This window comes from Phacochoerus africanus, chromosome 4 (genome assembly GCF_016906955.1).
Source record: "Phacochoerus africanus isolate WHEZ1 chromosome 4, ROS_Pafr_v1, whole genome shotgun sequence".
Classification (NCBI taxonomy): domain Eukaryota; kingdom Metazoa; phylum Chordata; class Mammalia; order Artiodactyla; family Suidae; genus Phacochoerus; species Phacochoerus africanus.
Genome location: NC_062547.1, coordinates 55,743,138 through 55,760,342, shown reverse-complemented (window position 1 = coordinate 55,760,342; position 17,205 = coordinate 55,743,138). Strand labels below are relative to the sequence as shown.

Below are 17,205 nucleotides of genomic sequence, written 5' to 3'. Positions count from 1 at the left end.
CAGGCCGAGCTTGTTGCAGCTTTTCTGGGCTGCAGGGGGTCCTACCTGAGTGCTGGCAGTCCTATGCAGCTGATCCTCTATAGCTTGGCACCCCTGGGGCTTGGGTTGGTAGCAGGGCCGCTGGAATCCAAGAGGCTCCTCCCTGGTGCAGCCGACTCAAAAAACCATGCAGGAATTAGGCAGATCTATTCACTGCCTGGCTAGGCTTGTTCTAGCTTTTCTGGGCTGCAGGCCTTTTCTCCGGGGCTGGTGGTGTTTGGTGCTACTCTGCAGAGTGTAGCCCCTCCAAGGGCAAGCAGGCCTGTGGGGGATCCCCTGCGGTGGATAAGCTTCAGGCAATTGTTGGGCCAGCCCTCCTGGATGGCAGGCAGCCCCAGGTTCGGGAGAGCTAGCGGGTGGGTGGGGGTGGGGTGAGGGGATGCACTGGGAAGCACAGCTTTCAGCTAGCTAAGGGCCTGTAGCTTGCTGTGGCGTGGGGGGTATTCTATGGGGACCCACCTCTTCTCTCTCCCTCCCCAGCACGGGCGCAGACCAGGCTCTTTTCCCAGGTTCCTCTGATTGCGGCTTTCACTCCCCCGCCCTTAGAGTATTGCTCCCTTCCTCTGTGACAGCTTTGTTTTCTAGTCTCCCAGGCAGTCTCTGCCCCGTCAAATGGTTTCTAGACCTCCCAGGCAGTTTCTGCTCCGCCCAGCCCCCCCAGCCTTGGGACTAACCTCTGGAGCTGAGTTCTCAGCGCCCAGTCCCCATCCAGGCGTCCCCCGTCCCTTTCCCGGGGACTAACCTCTGGAGCCGAGGTCTCGGTGCTCAGCCCCCACCCAGGCGTCTCAATTTTTGGTGACTGTGCCCGTTGTTCAGATGGTCCGTTCAGTTCTTGATCGGCTTTTCCGTACTCCAACCTACTGCTACACTCTTCTCTGCATCTGCAGATTCCTCTGGTTTGTTTGATCTTTCCCCTGAGTAGGTGACTTTCCAGGGTGTGGGATCCCTTTCTCCTCCACATTTCCCTTTCGGGAGCACCCGTCCCGCTTGGATTCACCTTCTCTCACTCTCCTCTTTTCTCCCATTCTGCCCAGTAATGTCACGAACTTCTTGCCATTACTGGAGTTTAGGTTCCTCTGCCAGCGATTGGTTGCTGTCCTGTGCGAGTCATTTATTCTGTAGATGTGCTTTTTTTGTTGTGTTTGTGGGAGAGGGCGAGCGTGTCCTCCTACTCCTCCACCATCTTGTCCTCTCCTCCCAAACACTTTTTCATTTTAACCAATATTCTAGATGTTAAAGTAATACACATATCATCACTGGAGTATTAAAATATTTGAAAATTGACCATATATTAACTCCTAACATTGAATATTATAATTTCATGATATTATGTTACTAATTTGTGTCTTTTACATTTAATCTTTATTTTTTCATTTTTAATACAATTTTGAAAGGTTACTTTCCATACAGAGTTACTGCAATTTTTTGGCTATATTCTCATATTGTGCAACATATCCTTGAACATATCTTACAAACAATAGTTTGTGCTTCCTCCACATTTCCTGACCAGTAACCACTAATGTGTCTTCTATATCTGTGAGCCTACTTCTTTTTTGTTACATTCACTACTGTGTTGTATTTTTTTAGGTTCCATGGATAATTGATATCATACAGTATTTGTCTTTCTCTATTTCACTTATTTTTTCTAGTTTTTTTTTTCCTTTCATCACTTTAAGATTATCTTGCTACTCTCTCTGGCCTGCAGAGTTTCTGCTGAAAAAAAATCTACTGTTAAACTTACTACAGTTCTTCTGTATGTTATTTGTTTATTTTCCCTATCTGCTTTCAAAATTTTCTGTCTTTAATTTTTGACATTTTCATTAATATGTGTATTGGATGTTCCTCTTTGGATTTATTTTATATGAACTCATTTTGCGTACTGGTTTTGAGTGAGGAATTCCTTTCCCATCCTAGGGAAGTTTTAGCTACTATCTCTTCAAATATTTTTCCTGGCCCTTTCTCTCTCTCTTCTTCACGTACCCCTATAATATGGACATTGGTGCATCTAAGTTTGTCCCAGTTCTCTAACACTGACTTCATTTCTTTTCAATCCTTTTTCTCTTTTCTGTTCCACATAAGTGATTTGCACTAGTATATCTGCCCCTTTCCCATTGGTCAGGTCAGGGCCCACATTCTTCTTGGTTGGCCAATTTGAAACAAATTGTTACTGGGAGAAGAGGGAAAAAAGGGAATGGAGGAGGGTGTCTCAGACAAAGCAGGAACAAAATGGAGTAACCAAGGCTTCCTTTGATAGAAAAGACATGTGTTAACTCTCACACATATGATGTTGTCTCACTGTTGACTCACTTCACTTAGCATGATGATTTCTATGTCCACCCATGTTTCTGTCAATGCTGTAATTTATTTCCTTTTAATAGCTGAGTAATATTCCATTGTGTATATGTACCACATCTTCTTTATCCACTCCTCTGTCTATGGACATTTAGGTTGTTTCCATGTCTTGGCTATTGCATATGGTGCTGCAATGAATATTGGAGTACATGTATCTTTTCAGGTCATGGTTTTCTCTGGATAGATGCCCAGGAGCGGGATTGCTGGATCAAATGGTAATTCTATTTTTAGTTTTATGAGGAAACTCCATACTGTTTTCCACAGTATTTGAACCAATTTACATTCCCACAAGCAATGTAATAGGAGTCTCTTTTCTCTGCAACCTCTCCAGCATTTATTGTTTGTAGAGTTTTTGATGATGGCCGTTCTGGCTAGGGTAAGGTGGTATCTCATAGTTTTTTCATCTGCATTTCTCTAATAATGAGTGATGTTGAACATCTTTTCATGTGTTTTTTAGACATCTGTATGTCTTCTTTAAATAATTGTCTGTTTAGATCTTCTGCCCATTTTTTGATGGGGTTGTTGTTTTTTTGGTATTGATCTTCAGGAGGTGTTTATAAGTCTTGGAGATTAACCCCTTGTCAGTTGCTTCATTTGCAAATATTTTCTCCCATTCTATGGGTTGTCTTTTTGTTTGGTTTAGGCTTTCCTTTTCTGTGCAGAAACTTTTAATTATGTGTCATTTGTTTATTTTTGTTTATATTGTCATTACTCTAGGAGGTGCATTTTACTCTTCTCTGTAAGAGTTATTTTCATCATAAAATAGAGGAAGTTTACAATAATATTTATGAAGGTACTTCTTGAAAGGATAAATGCAAGTGAACCAGTTACTTTGTAGTAAACCCCTAAATTCTCAAGGAAATTTAAGAAATATACATGAACACTATTAATAACCACAGAAACAATCTGATTAGCAGAGTTAATTTCTACACTAGAAAGGTGATCATTTGCTTGTCCCAGTTTTTATCCATAAAGAGTATGAGCCCTCATGACTAGTATATTAAAATATATTTCTATAATCTAATGTACAGCAAGGTAACTATAGTTAAAATTATTGAGTTGTGCACTTGAAATGTGCTTAGAGTAGAATTTTAACATTTCCATAACAGCAAAAATAAAATGATATTTATGTGAGGTGAAGGATATGTTAGTAAATTTTATTGCTATAAATATTTGGAATATATACATGGATCAGTTCATTACAATCTACACCATATACACTACAGCATTATATGCTAATTATATCACAATATAACTGGAAAATTTAGCATTATGTGTGAATAAAGTAACTCTGTACCATAGTTAAGCTATAAAACTAAATATCATAAGACCTATGATAGGTTAGATAACAATGTTTCATTCATCATGGATGACTGTTGAATAAGAGAGGAAAAAACAGAGAGCAGAGAATATATTGGTAGCAGTATATTATGCATAGAATCTGACCATGACACTCAAGAGATCCCAGAGTATTTTGGAATGCACTCTGGAGAAGGACAAAAGCATCACAGAGAAGTTCATCAGTGGCCACCATTTTGGCCAAGTTCAGTGATCATAGATAATGCTGTGTAACCAGAGATGCATTTATAACTGGGAATAAAAGAATACAGTGATAACAGACACCATGCCACAAACACTTCATAGGCAAGGTGAATAATGTCCATCGACTCTGGCTCTCTTGAAGTTAGACATATGTGTAGCCACCAGAGGTATTGCTTAATTTACAGAACCAACAAATATAAAGACTTTGAAAATGGAGTTCCCATGTGGCTCAGCTGGTTAAGAGTCTGGTGTTGTCACTGTAGCATTTGCTTTGCTACTGTGGGACTTGTTTAATCCCTGGCCTTGGAACTTCCATATGCCACAGGTGTGAACAAAAACAAAAACAAAAAACAAAACAGGCAAAAAAAAGAGGCATAGGAAGTAAAAAACTGATGCCGAACTCAGTGAGGAAAAAAAAAAAGTACCATCTATCATTTTGTCTCTTGTTTTGAATTAATTCAGTCTCAGAATTCATCCAATGGAAGAGACCAGGCAACCTGAAGAAAAGGCTCAAAATTCAGCAATAATTTCATATGCTCTCTGTATATCAATCCTTCTCAAAGAAACTGTTGCCATATATCAGAGTGCATTTTTTAGATTCAGCTTAATTAATAAAGTATCCTAGCAGGGTAGATTAAAAAATGATATTTATTTTCTCAGGGTTCTGCATATTGGAAAGACTAAGATCAAGGTTCTGGTTAACTTGGTTCTCAGCAAGGCCTCTTTCTAGTTTATAGAAGGATGTCTTATCTCCATGTCCTACAGAAGTTTTCCTTAGTGCCAGTGAAGATAGGGAAAGGGTGAGCTCTGGTCTGCTTCTTATAACCCCAATAATCCTATAGATTAAAGAGCTAACTTTAATTTAATTAGTATGGTATGATTTAGCTTTACTGAGATTTGTAAAAGCCACATCTCCAAATACCTTTCTATGGGGGTTTAGGATATCTAACATAGTAATGGAATCTAAGATGTAGCACAGGGAATGGGCACCCTAAGGTAAAGAAAATCTTTACATCTTTTGACAGTTGTTGGTTACAGAGTCTGAATTGATCCTAAAGGGTGCTCTGTTAAAATGGAATGCGCATATCTTGCTATATCTGCTCAGCTACATGTGGAATTGGTAGTTTCTATTATGTTTACTTTAAGATCTTTAGGATAGAATGGTAGGTTCCCAATCTAGGACCGATGTAATTATCAGAGGCACATAAATAGTTTCTCTAAATCAAAAGCTAGGCCTGCCAGAAGAGTATTTGAGTTCCTCATTCCAGCATGCTCTTTGTGGGAAAGTTTCAACCTACTGTGAAAATTTGTACTAGAAGGAAACCATATTTTTATTAAGCTCACCAACTTGTTAGGTAGGTTCTGTGATCCCCATTACATGATTCACCTGATTATGGTACAGGAAGCCAACATCTAGGAATGGCCCTCAAGGGTCACCTTCACTTAGACTTCTTATTCAGTATGGCTTATGGAGTATTCCATATATTATTCTGTTCACCTATTTTCCCCCTCCCCTTTCAGTACTGAAGTAGTTGTTCTCCAGGTACTAGGAGTGCTAGTATCAGACACCATCAACTACTCCCTGTCATAGCATTGTTCTTAGTTGAGAAAAACTACCTGGCCCAAGGTAGGTAGGTCACATTCCAACAATGCCCCTGTGGGTGCATAAGGGGCATATGTGCCCTATGGCTAGAGACTTGCTAAGGGCATGTCTGAATTCCTCTTGGGTTAGCTGAGAGCTTGTGGCTATATCATGGTTCAACACCATGCTGTGCCCAATTCTGTTCCCTTGTTTTCAAAGTGAGTTGATCCTCAAGGCACTCCACAATAAATTTCCTGTATGCCTATCTCTTTCTCAGAGTCTGTGTCCCACAACTTACCATGTGTGTCCCCTTAACCCTGGGAGTTGAGAGGACAACTACAGAGTGACATTCATTTCCCTTGCTTCCTGCCTGCTCATGTGTGACTTCTTGACTCTGCCCTCTAGTCAACTTTGAGCACCTGATAGCTGTCCTTTTCAAAACAACCTGTTTTTGTGAAGTTTGGCAAGTCTTCCACTTCCACATATCCTCTGGAGAAGAGATGGGCAAAACATTCTGTTCTTACTAAATGAGGGTCTGGTACAAATTCTCTCTGGTTTCCCTAAGTTACGTCCACCTAATAATAAATAATCCTTTATTACTCTCAATTATGATACCAATATTCACTGTAAATTCATTTTCATTGTGGAATTCTGAGTGGTATATACATTTTTGCATTTTACATAGAATTGTCTTGATGATCATTGGCATGTCCCCTGGCAACCCATAGAACTTTTGATCTGCATTGCTCAAAGTCTATTTACAACTCCTGACAGTAGCAAATCTGTGCTACTAGACCATCATAATGGCAAGTCTGAGACTAAGGCAAAGCAATATTCAGAACAGGATATATGAAAATGTATCAAAAGTGATTATTAAGCTGTTGCTGAAAGTCTTATTTGAAATCTGATATACCACCTCTCCATGATGCCCTGCTTGTACTTAGCTAGGTGTCTGATTTGCACAGGAAATAGTGGAGCTTGCCTTTAAATGTAGATATCACTTAGGTGGTCAATTATGTTCTAACTCACAGTATTATTTGACACTATTTTAAGAATCAGCATACTAGGATGTGCTACCTTTATAAATTAAAAACAAACAAACAAAATGATAATTATTACAGCTTGCTTGGATTAAGAAATTACAATATATAATGTTTTTACAAAACCACCTTTCCCCATTAACTTCCATGAGAACAGTATATGTATATAGTTTTACAGTTTTTGGAGGTGATCCTTATGTTTACTCTTAGACAAGATCAGAGGAGTGGTAAAATGGAGACAAAGAAACATGCTTTTCCTGAACTATATAAATGTAAACTAAAATAATAATAAAATCATGAAAATTATCCCAGATAGAATAAAATTGTGAAGTTCTTGGTATAAGAACATAAAATCTGTTATAATAGCTTTGTTCTGTTATCATCTATGTTATTTTATAAAAACAAGTATGTATATGTAAGATTATAAAATATATATGTAAACTAATTGAAACTTACAAGATATAATAATTCTCTCAAAAATTTCAAAAAGGAAAAATAATAGCTGAATTCTTCCTGGGTTTGACAAAAATCTTGTCTTTCAACACTCTTTAACCCCTTTCCTAATCAAAGTTTAAGCAAATAAAGACACAATCATCTTAGATCTCCTGTTAGTATATTTTTACATTATTATCTCTTTCCAAGGATGTTTATTTACATGTTTTTCTTGTAAATAATTCTCTTATTTTAATGAATCATACATTCTGAAAGCATGTAAGAAAGTATGTTGAAGTTTTAAGCACCTGTAAAATCCTTGAAAATTACACATCTTTGACATCCAGAGTCATACTCATGCAGGTCTGACACCTTAATAAGAGAGCAATTTTAGAATAAGATGGCAATAGGCCATGCCCCTTATTAGGTCTCTGTAGACCTTGATATGAGCAAGCTTGAAGCTATAGGACCAGAAAAGCCTTCCTCCACTCAAAGAGCCACAGAGGAAAATGTCCCACAGAGGGGATGCACATCCGAGTTACTGGGGCTCATTGCTTTTGTCTTATGTAAGTTTTACTAATCTTTTAATATTTTTTAGTTTTGCTTAAGATGTTTGAACTCTAGAAAGTCCATATTTGTACCATTATCTCTGTATTTTCCTGCAAGTAAAATCCATTTGATTATTCTACAATTTGAAGTATTTAAATAAAATTTGTCTGACAAAGTCATCAGGTTAAAACACTTGTAGTAATTTGTCAGTTCTATCCAATAAGAGATTTGTCTATTCTATATTATGTTTTATAGAATAGATTGATTAACCATCTAATTATTCTGGTGGAATATTTATACTTTTCTTGTAAATGAGGGCAAAAATTATCGGGAGAATATAGAAAGAAAAAATGTAGATAGTTTTAGTCTATGATTAAGAGAAAAAAAGGAGTTATATTTACAAATTCTGGTAGCATTGGAAAAAAGAAGTTTGTAACTTAAAGTAAAAAGAGAGTTACCATGGAAGAGGTGGACTCCTTCTGCCATGTAACTTTGTTGAATCACACTTTACTTTTGAGACTGAATTAATAATCTTATCTCTGCATCTGTGGTTATGTTTATTCAACAAGATAGAACAGTTTTGACTCCAGGATATCAGAAGTGAAAATGCCTCTAAGGACTTAAAACCTCTTGGAACTAAAGAAGAAATTATGTTATCTCTATGGTTGGGTGAAGAAATAGGAAGTTCTATTTTTTCTTTACCCAGTAAAGGTTATATTGCTATTATTTTGCAGGGGAACCATCTGCTTACACAAAAATGCCTTTTGCAATTAATGAAAGATTATATCATTTTGTTAAATTGTGGGGATAGTCTAAGAAAGTCATTTTTTTTCCAAGGTATATGTTGGCAAGGTTAAACTAAATGCATTAACAATTTCAAAGTAAGTTATGTTTATACAAGCAGCCTCAATACTCCCAGTCCTAGGCTTAAGAAAATAAGCCCTCTTGAAATTCCCTTGTAGCACAGCAGGTTAAGGAGCAGGCATTGTCACTGTAGAGGTGCTGGTTTGATCACTAACCTGGGAATGTTCACATGCATCAGATAAGAGAAAAAGAAGAAAAAAAAAGAATGCAAGTCCTCTTGTTGTTTGGAATGTAAAAATCCCTCCCTGGATTAATGCATGTTAACAAATTTATCTGATTTTAAGAGGTTTTAATAAATTTTGGTATGTATGTGTAATCCTCATCTATTTCTCCATTTGCAGTGTCACTCTTGTTTGAAATCATGGAAAACTGGAATCTCATTTCAGATTTCATTTTCCTAGGACCGCTTAACCACACAGGAACCCATCTATTTCTCTTTGTGATGGTTCTCACAACTGCCTTCGCCTCCTTAATGGGCAATGTCCTCATGCTTCTCCTGATTCTCCTGGACCCCCAACTCCACAGGCCCAAGTACTTCCTACTGAGCCAACTCTCCCTAATGGACATGATGCTGGTTCCCACAACTGTGCCCCAAATTGCTGCTGACTACTTGACTGGCAGGAATTCTATCTCCCCTGCTTGTTGTGGATTGTGGATCTTTTTCTTCCTCACTTTGGGAGGGAGTGAGTGCTTCATCTTAGCAGCCATGTCCTATGACCACTATGCTGCTATTTTCCATCCTTTGAGATACCCTGTCCTCATGAGCTAGCAGTTATGCCTGGGGATGATTTTGGGGTCTTGGTTCCTGGGTGCAGCTGATGGACTCATGCAGGCTGCTACTACCCTGACCTTCTCATACTGCAGTTCGCATGACATCGATCATTTCTTTTGTGAAGCCCCATCTCTGGTGCTTTTAGCTTGTGCTGACCATCCCTCTTTGAGTCTGTCATGTTCACCTGCTGTGTGTTAATGCTCCTGGTCCCCATTTCCCTCATCCTGATTTCTTATAGTCTCTTCCTCTCTACAGTTCTCTGGTTGTGCTCTATTGATGCCCACAAGAGGGCTTTTGCCTCCTCCTCCTCATATCTATCTGCGGTGGTACTCTCTTTTGGAGCGGCCATTTTTACCTACATGAGACCCCAATCATACGGATCTGCAAACCATGATAAGATTGTGTCAGCATTCAATGCTATCTTTACCCCATTCCTGAACCCCTCATCTACAGTCTGAGGAAGAGTAAGGTCAAGTATCGATTGGTGTGTTGCTTTAAAGCATGATTAAGGCTACACTGATTTGTCTGTAATGTCAAAGCTATACAAAGTGATTATGCAAGATTTCCTTGAAGGAGGTTATATACACATTATATCTCTGTTATTTCTACTTTACTTTGAAATACATGTGCAACTCCATATTTTGGCATTATTTATTGAGCAGTCATCAATAAATAAAACTGTGGATTGTTAAAAAATACATTATTCACAAATTCTTATTAAAATATTTCTGCACTGTATTTCACAAAAAATTGTTCAAAGAATAAAACAGTGAAAGAATGAATTTTGTTGATTTTTAAAATTGAGTTATAATTTATAAACAGTAGAACACTCACATGTGAAGGCTGCCTTTCCAACACTTTCAGTATACATGAGCTTGTAATTTATACCCACTAACAAGAGACAAAACATTTGTCAGAATAAAAATGCCCCTCATTCATTTTCCAGTTTAATCCCTCAACCTAGAGACAACCACTGATCAGATTTACACCTCCATTAGTTTTACTTATTCTAGTATTTCCTATATACCATAGTTATTTTTTTTATCTTTTTCATTTTCTCAAAAGAATACATTTTTAAAGTCCCATATATCTATATAAGTAGTTTGTTTTTCTCAATGCTAAGTAAAACTTCCTTGTCTGTATGGATCACCATTTATTTATGCACTGATTTGTTGATAGACATCTGGGCTATGTTCAGTCTGGAACTGATATAAGGCTTATATTTTTGTGTCTGTGATCATGTGTTTACTTCTTTTGGCAGATGCATGAATAACTTTCATAATCTGTTTTCAAAGTGAATATATTATTTTCAATGCCAACCACCAGAGTGCATGAGTAGCTATCAAATTGGTCATAAACTAATTTTTTTCATTTTATCTGTTCTATTTACTGTAGCAACTTATTTGTTTTAATTTGCATTTTCTTGATACATAATGAGAGAGTTTTGTATTAGCTTATTGCCTATTTGTCTATCTTCCTTTGTAAATTATTCATTCAGACTTTGGAAAAAAAAACACAAAAAAAATTGAGGATGATTTTAAAGCAATTGTAGCTGGTTGTTTAGTGATATACATGATGTTTATTGATAGACACATGGTGTTCATAGAAATATTTGGGATTTTGAAATATAATTACACAGGGTTACTTGTTAATATTTTAGGTATTCTACCATCTATATTTCCATTCACTTTTTGAAGATTACCTGTTTTCATTGAACTTGGTGTGTATGTATATAATGAACCTCTTTCACTTTCTCCATTGGAGCTTGAAAATATAAGCCTCGATGTTTTAAATATGCATTGGAACAAAGTATTTCAATTACACTGGTGGAATCATGTCATAGTTAATCTGAAAACATTTTGTCTGGTATGTACTCTTCATCAAAAGAATAAAGATAAAAAATAGGTATTAAAATGTAAGGTTTGCCTGTTTAAGATATTGTGCACAAAAAATAATTAAGTCAATCTTAGAAAAAAATGGAAAATGTTATTTGATTCAATCTGAGGATAATAACCTAAGAGATAGCCACTTAGAGAGCCCTGAGAAATGATCGTATGAGATAAAATTGAAGGTTATTAGTATATAGTGATTTTGATGAAGGCATACATGCAAGGGATAGACTTCTTAGATAATGATTTTAGTACATTTCTCAGTATGGGAAAATGGAAGAAATTGAGTTCATAAAATTTTCTCCTGAAAAAAATAATCTAACTCTCTGAGGGCCGACTCTGACAGTTTCCCAGGGCACAATGTTCCGCATCCTGATCTTCACCCAGAAATCCTTTGAGGGCATATGGTATGTCAGCAATAGCAGTGGTTTATGACTTGATTCTGTGTAACTGGATGTTGAGAAACATTCTTTAGTTTGTAATCCCCTCCTTTTTTTTGCTACTTTGCTCAAGTTTGGGGAGGCATTTTATGATCAGTTTGTCTCACTGTGTTAGGAATGCTCATTCATGGGTCAGGGAAGGATTACATTGATAGGCCATTCAATGGACTATTACTGGACTATGACCTTTTAACAGCAGCCAAAACCTGGACTGCATATCTTACTAGTCTGTTATGATCCAGGAAATGTGTCAACATTGTTGCTTCTTACCATATCTGAAGTTAAGTATTCCTACTCCTATTCTAATAAGTTAGAAGTGAGCTTTTACACTTCTGCCTAATGTTGCTTTCATTATTTAACTTTCAAGATGAGTTAATTCCTCTTAAAAGTGTCACCACACTTTGTATCATAATTAATTTTGTTAGAAATTTTCCCTCAGAATCCTCTTCGCATAGGTTTCCAAACATTCTAAATTGTGACAAATTGTCTCACTGAAGTAACGTGGAAAGATTGATAGCAATTGTAATCAGACAAATAATAAAATGCTATCATATTTTAGGAAAATAAAATCATCTCCCACTCATTTTATTTAATTGACATATTTAGCTAACATTTCCATTAAATAATCCAAAATCCTATTCGAATGCTGACTAGTCATTTATATTCATGATGAACTGCTTGTTTTTCATACATTTATTTTCACCTAAAAATAAAGTGCACAGTTATACCACATCGGTTGAAATGTTAAGAGCTAATGATTTAATATATGATAAAATACTTAAACACAAGTAGAAATTTCATGTTAAGAAAATTTTTTGTAAACTGAAAATTTATGTAAATTATAATTATGATCTAAAAACATAAACCTCTCTTACATGGTATAAGCAAAATTCATCTAAAATATTAATATTTGGGGGCTATATATTTTTTAACAAAATTAAAAATAATCACTGTGTGTCAACAACATCAACCAAAAAACCCAGTAGAGTGATAAATACACAAATGGAGGAGAAGCAACATGAAAGCCCATAAATGGAATTAATAAGTATAATATAGTCCATGTATACAAAAGAATATTGGTCATCCCTAAAATGGAAAGAATTTCTGACGTATGTTACAACATGGACAATTTTGATGATGTTATGACAAGTGAAATAAACTAATGAAAAAGCAAAAAAATAATGCTGTATGTTTTCACTTATCTAATGTCCCTAGAGTAGACAATTTTATAGAGACAGGAAGTAGTACAGTGATTGCCAGGGATTGAGAAAAAGGAGTAATGAGGAATTATTGTTTTAGTTAGAGAAGATGAAGTCTAAGGATTAATATTGGTGATGGATGCACAACAATATGAAAATATTTAATGACACTGCATTGACAGTACATTTAATTTTAAAAAATTACACAATACCTAAGAGTTACTAAGTTACTTATTGATTTCTAAACAAGTTTAAAGTTCTATCAATCATCAACAATAAAAAGAGATGGAAGTAACGGAATATAAGGCCTGAAGTCAAATCAATAATAGAAGAGGGTCTGAGATCCTCAAGAATAGTGGTGCTGAGGACTCTAATTAGGAATTGCATGTAGTTACTAGTGGCTAAGAATGCATATCATAGACATTAGATGTGCAGATCACCATCTTTTGGCAAATCTGAAATACATTTGACAAGAAGAAAGTGTACTTCCATGATATCTAACTTTAAAAAAAATAATAAAACCTGCAGCTAGAATGCTGCCAGTACAATGATGATGCCCAAGCAGTGGAATTAAGGATAGAGTGAGTCTTCTTCAAAGTATTTCTCCTTCTTAATTGACAGTCTAATGTGGGATGGATGTAATAAGTGGTGGTAAAGGGAGTGACCATGAAAGAGGTAGACTCCTTCTGCCATGTAACTTCATTGAATCATGTCATACCTTTAAGACTTAATTAATAACCTTATCTCTTCATCCATGGTTGTATTTAGTTAACAAGCTAGAACAGTTTTTTTTTTTTTTTTTTTGCCTCTACAACCAACTTTTATTTGACAGGCAGCAGTTCTCATCCACGTTAATTGTCTGTAGATTTTTGAAAGTAGTGACAGGTACATAGGTGACCAATGTATAGAGCTTGTTTGGCGAGTCTTCATCTTCATTACATTTTCTGGACAACTGAACACGGATTCAGAAGAGGACATTCCTTATTCCTTTGGCCCAGACCACTTTGTTGAGCCTGGTGTCCATTCGCACATCCAGAGTTCCCATCTCCTTCATGGCAAATGTACGAATTTCTTTGAGTGCCCGAGGAGCACGCTTCTTAAAACCCATGCCATAGATGAGCTTGTGAATGTTGATCATGGACTCCCTGGTAACCACCTCGTTGATGGCAGACCGACCCTTCTTCTTCTCGCCACCCTTCTTTGTGGGAGCCATTTTCCCTAGCCCTGGTTGGAAAGCTACAACAGTTTTTACTCCAGGATATCAGAGATGAAAATGCCTCTAAGGACTTAGTACCTCTTGGAAATAAGGAAGAGATTAATTTATCCCTACGGTTGGGTGAGGAAATAAAAGGTTTTTTTGTTTTGATTTTTTGTCTTTACCAAGCAAAAGTTGTATTTCTGTTACTTTCAGGAAAACCTTCACTCTACACAAAATGCCTTTTATGGTTAATAAAATTTTGCATCATAATGTTACATTGGGGGGTTATTCTAAGAAGGTCATTTTTATTTTCAATGTATAGTTTAGCAACTTTAAACGAAATGCATTAACAATTTCAAAGTAAGTTATATTTCTACCAGCAGCCTCAATACTTAAGAAATTCCTTTGTAGTGCAGCAGTTAAGGTTCAAGCATTGTCACTGCAGTGACTTGGGTTCCTGCTGTGGTGCTAGTTTTGTCACTGGCCTGGGAATTTCCACACACCTCATATGGGGGGAAGAAGAAAGAGTTAAGTCCTCTTGTTGTTTGGAACACAAAAACACCTCCATGGATTAATGGATGTCAACAAATTTATCCAATTTTAAGGGGTTTTAATAATTTTTGGTATGTTATGTATGTGTAATCCTCATCTATTTCTCCATTTGCAGTGTCACTCTTGTATGAAATTATGGAAAACTGGAATCTCACTTCAGATTTCATTCTCCTAGGACTCTTTAACCACACAGGACCACATCTATTACTCTTTATGATGGTTCTGACAACTGCCTTCATCTCCTTAGTGGGCAATGCCCTCATGCTTCTCCTGATTCTCCTGGACCCCCAACTCCACAGGCCCATGTACTTCCTACTGAGCCAACTCTCCCTCATGGACATGCTGCTGGTTTCCACAGTTGTGCCCAAAATTGCTGCTCACAACTTGACTGGCAGGAATTCCATCTCCCCTGCTGGCTGTGGGTTGCAGATCTTTTTCTTCCTCACCTTAGGAGGGGGTGAGTGCTTCCTCCTAGCAGCCATGTCCTATGACCGCTATGTCGCTATTTGCCACCCACTGAGATACCCAGTCCTCATGAGCTGGCAAATATGCCTGAGAATGATTTTGGGGTCTTGGTTCCTGGGTGCAGCTGATGGACTCATGCAGGCTGCTGCTACCCTGACCTTCTCATACTGCAGTTCACATGAGATCAATCATTTCTTTTGTGAAGCCCCATCTCTGGTGTGTTTGGCTTGTGCTGACACATCTCTCTTTGAGTCTGTCGTGTCCATATGCTGTGTGTTAATGCTCCTGGTCCCCATCTCCCTCATCCTGATTTCCTATAGTCTCATCCTTGCTATGGTTCTTCAGATGCACTCTAATTAAGCCCACAAGAGGGCTTTTGCCACCTGCTCCTCTCATCTGTCTGTGGTGGGACTCTTTTTTGGAGCAACTATTTTTACCTACATGAGACCCAAATCCTACAGATCAGCAAACCATGATAAGATTGTTTCAGCAATCTATACGATCTTCACCCCAGTGCTGAACCCCCTCATCTACAGTCTGAGGAACAGTGAGGTCAAGGGAGCTCTGAGAAAATGTATGGGTCAGTGTGTTGCTTTAAATAGTGATGAAGGTTACACTGATTTGCCCAAAAGTTCAAAGCTATACAAAGTTACAAGGTTTTTATACAAAATTTCCTTGAAGGAGGTTCTGTACACATATCTATATCTCATTTCTATTTTACTTTGGAATACTTATGGATCTCCATACTTTGGGATTATTTATGAAGCAGCCATCAATAAATCAAACTGTTGATTGCTACAATCTGTTATTCACAAACTCTTATTAAAATGTTTCTGCACCATACCTCACAAAAAATAGTTGTTCAAAGAATGAGAAAAGTTGTGAAATAATGTTGAAGTTCCCTCATTTTAAAATTTGAATTAAAATTTATAAACACTAGAATACTCAGATGTGAAGGCTACCTTTCAACCAGTTGCAGTGTACATACATTTACAGCCACTAACAAGAGACAAAACTTTGCCAGACTAGAAACGCCCCTCAGACATTTTTCCAGTAAAATACTTCAACCTAGAGACAACCACTGTTCTGATTTAGATCTCTCTTTATTAGTTTAATTTATTCTAGGGTTTCAAATCATTGAAAACATACAGTAGGTAATTTTGTATATATCTTTGGTCTTTCTCTCAACATAATATATATATTTTTAATTTTACATTTATTGGTAGTTTGTTTTTCTCATTGCTATGCAGAATTTTCTTGTCAGTATGCATCACCATTTATTTATGCACTGATTTTTTTGATAGACATCTGGGGCTATTTTCAGTCTGGAACTGTTATCCCTAAAGCTCATATTTTTTGCCTGTGATCATGTTTTTATTTCTTCTGGCAGATAAATGAATAACTTTTTAGTAATCTGTGGTATTTGATTTTAAATTCCTACCAGCAGAGTGCATGAGTAACAGCTGCTCCAAATTGGCCACAAACAAACCATTTTTCATTTTATCTATTCTATTTACTGTAGTAACTCATTTGGATTTAATTTGCATTTTCCTGATACATACTGATGATACAAAATTTGGCATTAGTTTATTGCCTATTTGTGTTGTCTTCCTTTGTAAATTATTCATTCAGACTTTGATAAAAGGCAAAAAGAAAAAAATACATGTGCTTTTAAAGCAAACACAACTTGAGTATTGATAGACATGATTATTGATAGACACATGATGTCTATAGAAATATTTGAAATTTTAAATGAAATTGTACTGGGTTATTTCCTAATTTTTTATGCTTTGTAACATCTATATTTCCATTTAATTATTGAAGATTAATTATTTTATTTGATCTGGGTGTGTATATATATATATATATATATATATATATATATATATATATATATGTATATACTCTCCTCCACCACCTCGATTGGGCTTAGAATTGTAAGCTTGTTTGTTTTAATTATGCATTGTAATTAAATGTTTCAATTACACTGGTACAATTGTGTTATTCTTAAACTGAATTTTTTTCCTAGCATGTACTCATCACCTAAAGAAGGAAGATGAAAAATAGGTACAAAATCAATGGTTTGGCCCCTCAAGATATTGTGCACAAAAAAAAAATTAATAGTCATTCTAAGAGAGAAATAGAAAATTTTGTTCAAGCCAATCTTAGGATTATAACTTCTCAGAGGTCTCTGACAACTGATCCTATGAGGTAAAGTTTGACATTAGTATATATATATATATGATTTTGATGATGTTATACATTCAATCAAGCAAATATCATGGTAGAA

General features: G+C 36.5%; 3 pseudogenes; 2 read left to right on the top strand and 1 right to left on the bottom strand.

Moving 5' to 3' along the window:
• The first annotated feature begins 8,725 nt into the window (after positions 1-8,725).
• On the top strand, positions 8,726-9,677 carry LOC125124558 (olfactory receptor 2T12-like; annotated as a pseudogene).
• Positions 9,678-13,508: 3,831 nt separating this feature from the next.
• LOC125124557 (60S ribosomal protein L31-like) lies at positions 13,509-13,913 on the bottom strand (annotated as a pseudogene).
• A 636-nt stretch (positions 13,914-14,549) lies between these two features.
• LOC125124556 (olfactory receptor 2T8-like) lies at positions 14,550-15,707 on the top strand (annotated as a pseudogene).
• Positions 15,708-17,205: the final 1,498 nt, after the last annotated feature.